Below are 7725 nucleotides of genomic sequence, written 5' to 3'. Positions count from 1 at the left end.
ATGAGCAAACTTAATTTGAATGCTTCGGAGACAAGACTGCCATAGAAATCTTCTATGCCGTTCTTAGTTTGTTCTTTTTTTTTTTTTTTTTACAGTAGGAATCACATTTTGAATGCTGTTGAATAAATGCTGTCAGCCTGCCACATGATATATTAGGAACGTGATTTTACTCCCAAGTATTTTGAGTTTTGATTTAACTTATTTGGGATAATAGAGTATTTAATATAAGTGTGGGCAGTAGTTATAGCCATTCCTAGCTAAGTTCCATCAAGATGTCTATGAAGTTACATTTGAGTAAACTTTGGGCCCACGATTTGACTGTGACTTGTATTTGCTGGTCTTGACTTAAAACATTTTCTTGTTCACATGTACTTATTCAGTTAATGGGCTGCACAATTGACTTGGCTAGAAGGAAAATTGTTTGCCAGGAAATCCAATCAATTTTCATGTGGTGGGGCTAGGAGGAAAAAGGGATCTTTAAGTGGCACTAATTGTCAAATTTGCTTGTGCTGCTGAGTATACAATCAGAACATCACAATCTGATTTTTACTGGGGGAAATGAAATGTTTGGTTCAGTTCATGTGATTTTTTTTTTTCAGTTGGCCACTTGGCAAATTCAGTGAATGGAAGCAAGCTCTCCTTGTCCACTGTCTGCATCTATCTCTTTACCAGAAAAAAAATGAAACCAAAACCAAAGAGCACTACTATAGGTGGAGCTAGTTAAAATGCCTGTAGTTTCCTTGGAGTCCAAGAACAGCAGAGACTTCCTATGCCTGAAGATGAGTGATTGTGCCCAAAAGCTTGCTAAGAATTTTTTTCCAACTCCTCAGTTGGTCTAATAAAAGATATCACATCTACTCAAAAAGCCTTGCCTGCCTGTAGTTACCAAACACTTTCCATTCTACAGCCCTGTTCTCTTAACTCTGCCAAACTGAACCATTCAGGCAGAAATTTTCTATGCCAAGTGTCTACCTCAGGCTTGCTTTTGAATGTATAAGAGTTTCACACACACATCATAACAGAGGACAGGCAGACTTCCTTGCACTCCCAGTGTTTGACCTGCTAGGATACCTTGTTACCACTTGCATGAGCAACTACTAAGTATCCTGACTCAAATGCAGAGGTGAGGAAGAGTTAGGCAGGGAAAAGATTTGGGTGGGAGATATTGGGATGAAGGTGGGGTGACAACAGGAATTTGATGGCGAGGCCCGTTTAGAACCACTATAACCCAGCATTTTTTAGTTTAAAAATGTCTGTTTAGTGGCACATCACTGAAGTCAACCAGCAAAGGGTCTCATCCTTCTCTAGTTGCCTGCTCCTGGTCCACATGGATGGGTAAATATGGTTCCAAATGCTACAATTCATTCTGGTTTTTAAAAACCTAATTCCCAAGGTTGTGAGGACCGACTCAAAAGTCAGCAAAAGCCGCAGTCAGCATGCAGCCAGAATTGGATCCTGGATGTATTCTTGGAATTTGTGCTAGGTGTGTTCTTATATATAGATAGAGATACTTTCTGCAAATTTAAATTCTTTTTAAATAGCATTCTTTATTTATGTTCTGCTATAAGTGTCTGGCCAGCCAAACTCAGTCTCCTAGCTTACAGAAGCTCAGACCTCACAGTCACCCTTATTCAGATATCAGTGAGGCTTCTGAGGAGCTATTATTATGGGTAAGATTATCAAAATCAGGACCCATACCTTAAGATATTGCTGACAGCAATGGGAAGGGAGAACGGGGGGTAATAGCAAATAAGATCCTATCACTGGTTTAGTTTAAATATCTGTTTTTATAGGGGGGGATTGCGGGGGGTTACATGTTAGGGTTCTATCATTTCATATAGAAATGTATGGAAATTGGGGAAAGCTGGAGAGAGGCTGGTATACCCATGGAACCAAGTGCATGTGAGGCAGTAGTCTACTTCAGCAGGACCTCTGAGGACAGGCACTGGAGGGCAGCCTCTCTTCTGGGCCTGCCTTGTGCCTATGTTAACCTCAGAAATATCTGTACAGATGTGCTTGTAGTGGACTGTTGCCTAATCCCTATACCTGGTCTCAATCTAGTCAAAATTGTCTGTCTTAGCTGACTGCTACCCTTAACTCTTGCATAACGTAGTGGGAGTGAAGAAGAAAAAAGTGCAAACAGAGGTTATAAGCAGAAGGCTCTGCACTGACTGGTACAATCTGAATGACAGAAAAAGGCTTGCATAAAAAACAGCTGCATCTAATACATAAACCAAAGCTCCATGCTTAACAGGTTATTGATGTGTTACCTTTTAGGCCTTATTTTGTTTACTAGGCAGTGTTAAGTATGCCCTAAAGCAGAACGAGATCTCTACACTTCTCTCTCCTGAATGTAATTTTCACTTACACACACCTCCTTCTCTGTACAAGATAGAGGCCAAACACTATTAAAGGCAAGGAATAATGCCAAGAAACTGATATGCTATAAATACTGACAGCAAATAAGTAAATTTAAGGAAATGGAAAATAATATATGAAAGAAGCATAGAAAGAAGGAATCGGGAACATCTGTGCACTCTGAGCTGTACACGGAAGTTTTGACTCATAAAGTGAGAGAGTCTCCCTATATGTTATTGGGGACAATCATACCTAGTAATACTTGTGGGATTGTATTAACCTTGGATATAGTGTCAGACTGATCTATGGGAGCTGATGTGATTGAAGGCATCTGGACTCTCTTGAAAACTAACATTTGAGTTTATAGTTTGACAAAAATAATGGAAATCTATAGGTCTGGTAGGAAGTAAAGAAAGGGAGGTAAAAATTACTACTAATAAGAGGAAAATAATCACATGGAAAGGTGAGCTGAAGGTCAAGGCTGGAAAGGAGGTGTAATAGAGCAGTCTCAGCTAAAATAGCCTCAGAAGAAACAGAAACTGTATCTGACTGAATAAAATACTCCACTGAAAGGAAGAAGAGGGACTATTTTAATGTGAGGGAAAGGATTTCTGAAAGTACTTAAAAATTTAGTGGTAAGATTATGCAAATTGGTTGGGGGGTTTTTTTGTCTTAATGACTGACCTAAACATTAAGAAACTGGAGAGGACTAAACTTCCAATGTTTCTGTTTTTGTTGTTAAAGTGAAAACCTGAAATATTTTGTTTTAGGTGTTTACTCCCTTCCCCCACCCCCCCCAAAAAAAGGGGGAGGGGGGTAAGACCTACCAAAGTGCTGGTGGAGGAGGAGGAGGAGATGACAATGTCACCATCAGTCAGTTAATAGCTCAGGGTTCAGAGCATCCACCCAGAATTCATGTGACCCAATGCCCTGTGGGGGGTTGAATCCATGCCTCCCCCCCCCTCCCAGGAGAGTACCCTAACCACCAGACTACCTGGTATTCTGGCACGAAGGCTCACTGTCTTATCAGTGACGCTGTTTCATGTTGTATAGAATAATGCAATGTTCACGTGACAGAGCAAGAATAAGCAACTACTCTCTACACTGGTGATTAGGACGAACTCCCCAGAGAGGAGGGACTGTAAAACAGATGTCAGCAGCTGGCAGGCCAGAGTGTTTTCTCTTGATCCAAGAGGAGAAACTGAGGAAGGCCCATCTCGGCACCCTATAGCAGTGATTTTAACCAAGGTGACTTGAGATCCTTCTAAAGGTGCTATGGGGGTGTCATGCAATGTTAGCACTGCTAGGTATGCAAACATGAATCGCAACATAAACCCAGAGATTTTAAATATGAATCCATAATGTCAAAAACCCCTTGACTTGTGGTTTTTCTGAGTTCTTTCCAACAAATGTTGTAATACTTCCCACTCGCTTTTTGCCTGCAGAAAAATCAAAGCTGGCATTTTCAGAGGGGTTCCTTGAATCTAAGAAGTTAAGAGCCACTGCCTCACAGGCTACTGTTTGAGGTGTTGCCCTGAGAGAGAAGAGATCTTGATTGAAACCCATGCCCTAAATTTGAGGGGGTCCTTGAACTCTGGTCTGCCACCTCTCAGGTGAGTGCCTAATCCCTAGTGAGACCAAGTAGGTAAAAAGGGCACTCACTGAGGAGGAGGGACACCCGTTTTCTGGTCTCTGCTCCAGAGAAATGTTTGAGTGAAACAGCATAAAGAATGAGAGTTCTCACCCCAAAACACCTCATAGCCTGAAGGTTAGGCAATCTCCTGGCAAGGAAGATGTGGACTCTGTCCTATGAAACACAGGAGGAAATTGAATCTGGATCTTCCACATCCTAAGCGAGTGATCTAACCCTTGTGTATTAAAGGAAAAGGGGAATAATTACACTGGCAGCAGTTTTTGCGACTGTTTTGCACAAAAAAATGATCTTGCAAATTTGATCCCCTTTCATAAATGCATGTGGGAGAACCTATTTTCTGTTCTGTATGTGGGAGGTCTATTTTCAATTAATTTACTACTTGCAGAAAAAAAATGTACCCACTTTTATGCAGGAGCACATAAGGGACTAGTGCTCCTAAATCTCCTAGGTGCTTGAGGCAAAAACTCTCTCAGGTTTTGCTATAACATTTGAGTTATAAACCTTTTGTTCCCTTGGAAAGCTTCCATTGCCTTAATGCAGCCCTCTACCCAATGTAGTTGAAGAATGTTATACTTTCTTTTCCTGAGCGTATCAATCCTCCTGTTTATGGCAGGTATGTCTGGGTGAAAAGCTATGTAAGACTGAGAGACATTAGAGAGGAGATGCAGAGTTTCTAAAAATACAGTGTAATGCATAAGACTGAGAGCGCGCTGTAGCAGCACAGGGAATTCAGCTGGTGTGTATGCAGCAGCCAGTGCCAACTACACGGCCCAACAGATTCTGTTCCTTAATAAAACATAGTTAAGTGGCACAGGAAGCTTTGTCTTGTCAACACTGATACCATGCAAGGGACTTGCTGGGGAAGTACAACTAACAAGGCACACAGCTCCTTTTCCCCAAACTCTGACGTAGGAGACGGTGTGATTTTTATAATTAAAACCCCTAAGAATGTAAATGTGGAAAGTTTGAGTGTAATGTCAGGTGACAGGATTTCTCCCCTTCCCCTTTGATTATTACATTTTAATTTCAAATTTTAATGAAGATTTCAGGGAGCATTAACGTAAAAGGGATGTGAAGGTGACACAAAGCTGAATAATTTTATAGAGCTACAGGGCACGCATGCACACACCAGTTTTAAATCCTCCTTCTTCCCTGTGACGCTCAGCCTGAAGAGCATCAGTGATTTTTTTTTTTTCTGGGTGAGGGGGGTTGCTCTGTCTAGAAGCATCCTATAATTCTCCATGCCGACTTCTGTATGCAATAGGAACAAATTGAAAGGTTCCTCAGAGTGTGAAGGAAGAAGCATGCTCTGGGGCCTTGGGCAAGCCATTTAAACTCTTGCAGGTTGAACTGCGAGGTATGTCTGGGTTTAAGATGTCTTGGTCCATTCTTAATGAACCTGTTCTGAGACTACTGTGACTAACTAGGTTTGAAGTCAGGTTGGAGGCATCAGAAACATTTGCTAGTGTAGGCAAATTAGCAATTCTTCCCCTCTTCCAAGAACTCAGTGGTGTTAACCCTGAAAGATGGGTGGAATTCTAAGGTTGCAGGACTAGATAAATGTTTTGTAAAATGTCCCCCCTGCCTCCAAGCCATCTAAGGAGAGAAGTCCAAAGTATTATCTCAAGATGCCTGGATATGGGTTCCCTGGAGAAGAAAGTTTGAAATCTCAACCTTAATCGCCATGGATGGCATTTTAATGAAGTGAAAAACCATTATCTCCTTGCTGGCTTCCTGATTGTGACAAATGTGTATTAAATATGATGTGAATGGGGCACTTTGGCATGAATGTGTGAAGACATGAACTTGCTTTCCATAATGTTATTACCATGAATTTTGCTCCCAACCTGAAAAAATATTTGATCCCTGGAGGGTGTGAATGGAAGCATGGTCTCATATTACACACTCTAGTGATCCCCTTTGGTTGATAGTTGGAAGGATGTAGTCTGGCTTCACAGAGTTAGAGGAAGGGTTTTAAAAAGATAGTGTGTGTAAGGGAAAATATGTTAACTCATAATGCATAGCCTACATTCTGATTGCTGTTTTCAAGGATGAAATAGTGTCACAGAAATTGAAAACAGTGTTTAGCTTATCAAGTTCTGACAGAACTTGATAAGCTAAAGTTATAGGAGGGTAGATTGTCAGCCCTCCTATAACTACATGATCTCTTGCTCTTTTTGAGAAGCCCAATTCTACATAATTCTATGCAACGTTGTATGTGTGCTAAAAGTAGCCTTGGCCTCTACTTTTCTAATCAGGGTTTGATATTTTTCTTTAGACCAGACCACTATTTTTTGAAGTGTGTTCTTGTAGGCAAATATCCAAATACTAGCATTTGCAGGTTCAATTTATTGTAGACCTAAACTCATATTCACAAAAATAGTGAGACAACTTAAAAACCAGGCTCTAAAATCTGTTTGCATCTTTAATTGTTCATTGTTTTGACTGTTCTTTGTGTGCATAGCTGTGTCTTTGAAGAGGAGCAATGGATTTTCTGGTTTAGGATTGTGGTTCAACACATTAGAAACTCCCATTGTAGAGTAATTGTAGTATTTATTTTGGTTCTCAGTCTTTGAACATATACTAAAAGCTGATCCTTCCAGTTTTTCTCAAAATGCCCTTTTCTAATTCCCGTTGACTTCAATGGATATTGACTCCGTTGGAGTCTGCTACAATATTTCAATCTGATATCTAGATTAAGTTTTAAAAACAAAACGTGTCTTTTGACTAGGAAAGAATCTTACAGTAACATTTTAATATTGTAAATTCAGGTAGACACAACTTTTGCAGCACTGAAAAGCCGACTTTGTTACAGTTGATGAAATGCATCACTGTTGTTCTCTCATCCTATCCATATTCTCCACGATTGCCTTTATAAAGATACATCTGTTTAGCTTTGGTGATTAGCAGAAACATTAGCAGGCCTACTGTTTCAGGACATGAATAATTAATGTTTGTTCCTCATTAATTTCTAGTGAAACAGAGTCTTGTTAGGACTACATTTAGATATATTTGTTCTTAATTCTAGAAATATAACTATCGAGCTGTTGAACTATTAAGAATCTTGCCTTTTTTTCCCCTTGGAAAATACTGTCATCTTGGTCAAATTAACATAGGGAGAAATAAATAGATATTCAAACCTCAATAAGTTTTACCATTGTTCAGACTCCTCATAGGTACTCAGTGGTAACATCATCAAGCTTGCTTTTTTTTTTAAGGCTATTTTTAAAAGTTTATCAACGTGTATGGTGCTAGTCCTAGTCTCCAAATGGTAAAGCACTTCTCTGTTACTTTTTGGTAAATGTCCAGTTTTTGAGTCATGGCACATAAATGCTAATGATGTGGGGGTTTTCCACCCTGAGTTCGGGATGTGATTTTCAAACACAGGACACTTTGGCATCAATTTAATGGATTTTTTTTTCTTTCCACTTTGGGTGTCTGACCCCAATTTGTGGCTCTAACATACTGACTACATCAAAACAATCTCATCTTCTGCTTCCCACATCCTTTTTCTAAATGTCCATAAGCTCATGGTATGTGTGAACATTGCTTGTTGTACATCGAAGTGAAATAAAGCGAGCATCAAGTGAAATTCAGTTGCTTATCATTTTTAACATTGCTTTTCACTAATAAAGCCCTTCATTTAGAAGATGCTTCTCTTATAAAAAGTCTCCTCCTTGTACACTGCAACCTGTTCAAATCGCCCATCCTTA

This window comes from Alligator sinensis, unplaced genomic scaffold (assembly GCF_000455745.1).
Source record: "Alligator sinensis unplaced genomic scaffold, ASM45574v1 scaffold135_1, whole genome shotgun sequence".
Lineage (NCBI taxonomy): Eukaryota > Metazoa > Chordata > Crocodylia > Alligatoridae > Alligator > Alligator sinensis.
Note: the sequence above shows the minus strand (reverse complement) of the source record.